The sequence below is a fragment of the Pararge aegeria genome, chromosome 19 (genome assembly GCF_905163445.1).
Source record: "Pararge aegeria chromosome 19, ilParAegt1.1, whole genome shotgun sequence".
Taxonomy (NCBI): Eukaryota; Metazoa; Arthropoda; class Insecta; order Lepidoptera; family Nymphalidae; genus Pararge; species Pararge aegeria.
In genome coordinates, this window is record NC_053198.1 from 13,826,830 (window position 1) to 13,830,075 (window position 3,246).

Genomic DNA, 3,246 nt, shown 5'->3' on the forward strand with positions numbered 1-3,246 from the left:
CAATTAATATTAACAATATGGCAAATGGCCGCAAACTCAGCCTTATGCTGTGCATTAGCAACAATGCTCAGCGCTGATTTTCAGTCTGCACCAGTATCAGACTGAGCAAACAACCACGTCGCGCGTTGCGTTATTACTATAACTAGAGTAAATTTTAATTTAAAAAAAACGAAATAAATTGTAAAAGAGAACAAATAAAACTAAAAATAACACAAACAGCTACAACACTTACCAGTTTAAAGTAAACAAGTAAGTAAGTAAAATAAAAGTATAACCCTATCTCTGTCTAGCCTTTATTAACGTAATAATTGACGCACCAAGTAAATGACCAACCTGTTGGTAAGCGCGAAACCATCACCTTCCGACATCATTACCATAAACACAGCAACACTTCGCGTACATGATAGGAACGCGTTCTGAAATGTACCGGCCTGTTTCCATCAACCAGAAGTATAAGTTAAGCCTTATATGTCTGTAATTATACAGGCAACCATGCCCTTAAGATCGGATCACAACCTTATAACAATGCTGCTCTTGCCCTGGACGAGCTCTGTCAAAAAAAGCTCTACTTCAAGTAACTACTGCTCTGTATAACACAATTGTTTGTTTTATTCATTTACATACATTATTGTTATATGTTTTACATAAATTATATGTAACTACATAAAGAAGGAAAATACGTCTTCTGTTATATTTACGGTAGCATATTAAAGCGATGTAAGAATCGCATTGTCTGTCTTTGTGTCAATATAGGAGTCAGAAATTTTGCTCAAACAATGTCGCAGACGAGCGTTTTTCATAATATTATTATGATCATAATTTCATTTTCATTACCGGCTCACAACAGGGCACGGGTTTCCTATCAGAGCGAGAAGGGTTTAGTCAGTATAGTCAGCCACGCTGGCCAAGTGCGGATCGATGGACTTCACATATACACCGTTGCAGAAAGTGATATTTAATTCTTAAATCGCACATAACCTAGAAAAGTTCGAGGTACGTATTCGGGTTCAAACTGTAAACACTAGCAACAAAAAATGTTCAAATACATTATATACATATCCGTGCAGTGATAATTATACTACTGATAAAGTTTAAAGTAAGAAATGTGTGGTAACACAGTTGTTGTTATTAGACAAATAAAAGTACTATATCTATTGTGTAAAATATGTAAACATGGGTACTTATAGTATAATAACATACTAATATATATTTAATACATAATATATGGTTTTGATGACAGAAACTTGAGTAGTATGAAATAACTTGATAAAGAACTATTAGTACCTCAAAGCATTTCTGAAACGGATCTCTCACTCACACTGAAATAGACAAGGAAAAAAATGGTACGTTTTATACTTTACGAGTAGTGTAGAAAAATCTTAGGGTACCAAAGAACATATTTCTTGTGGATTTATTTACCACTTAGTCGGCCTGATTATTTTGTATATCCTCGCCAAATCACCGACAGACGGACAGGCGGACGAATAAGCGGACATGGCAAAACTATAGGGTTCCTAATTGACTTTGGAATACTAAAAATTACGTAAGTCCGTTGTTTTGATGTGCGTAAAAGAGAAAAAAAGCAACCAACACAAATTCGCATTCATTTTCAATGTTGCGAAAAAAAACGTAGCATAACGCTCGTCTGCTCTTACCATGCGAAGCGCCCATGTCTCAGTAAGTGTAGTATAAAAAATTCACACGGCGAAATATGGAAAAATCTTGTCTGAGGCGTTTTGAAACGAATGCAAAATTCATGGCTTTAAGTTATTTATACGCCACTGGGTTTCGGGTGAAATTAGATTTTACGAACATTTGGACCTAAAGGCTTACAAGCTAATGGATCTTATGTATGATCTAGTTTTAGCGGCTCAGGAGCTTAGTCTGCAATGTTTTACTGAGGGTAAAACTAAGCCACTTATGTTCGGAAGAGGAAAATACTTTTTACGAAAGCTTTCCGCCAGCCAAGTGTATTTCTGTGGCGTATTTATACAGGATGAGTTTTTTGGGAATAGATTCGTTTTGCAGACGCAAACTGTTTGATATTGGGAGATTTAGTCCTAGAAATTATTAATCTCTATTCAGTTTTTTCTTCCATGCGAGTGTGTATTTTTGTTATGTTTTTGGTTGTTTTAATTATTTATTGCACGTTAAAATAAAAGTAACATGTGTACAGGCGAACCTTAATGCCTGGAGTAATTTCTACCAGTTCAACCTTTGGTAAAGTGGACAGGGTTATAATTACTGTGTCGATAAAGAAGACTTATAACGTAATAATATGTATATGTATGTCTTGTTATATAAACAAGTAATTCATTACTTTTAGGGTAAATTGACTTACGGATGCGAAACGTGGTCTATTACTATGGGCCTCATAAGAAGGCTCAATGGAAAGGAAGTGGAAGAAAAGAGCAATGTGGGCAGTATCTCTACGTGATCAAATCAGAAATGAGGAGATCCGTAGAAGATCCAGAGTTACTGACATAGCTCAGCGAGTTGCAAAGCTGAAGTGGCGGGGCACATAGCTTGGAGAACCGATGGACGTTGGGGTTTCAAGATGTTGGAATGGCGACCCCGCACAGGTAAACGCAGTGTTGGTCGGCCCCCAACGAGGTGGATAGACGACGTCAAAAGAGTCACTGGGAGCCGCTGGAAACAAGCGGCCCAGGACCTTGAATTTTGGAACTCTCTACAAAAGACCTATGTCCAACTGTGGACTTCAATCGGTTGACGTGATGATGATGATGATGAGGGTAAATTAAGATTTAAAATAGAAAAAAACAAGTAGGGTTATAAAAAAATAAACAATAAAGAAGGGGTTTTCCCTTGGTGGTAAGTCATGCGTTCTCAGATGGTAGAAGGTAGGTTTGTAGCAGCTTTTTTAACGCCTGCTTGCCCTAACAGAAGCCTTCCACCAGAAAAGACGATATTCAGATATTAGAAATACAGATTAGAAAAGAATTATTCGAGAATTTGGAACAGGAAACTTCAAATTCAGCAAGGATTTGCTGCTATTTACAACATAAAATTACCGTAAACCAGACGAAAATAAATACAACAAACCAAGCAATCTGTGAACACTATTTCCTAACTGCGTTTACATTCGTAAAATCAAAATGGAGTCGTGAAGAGAAACCTATTTTGGTCATATATTGAATTTACACCGATACCGCAGTTTTGCGAGAATAAAAACACACGATTTTCTACTTTATCACAACGTGTTAATGTGGATTTTTCACCGCGTTT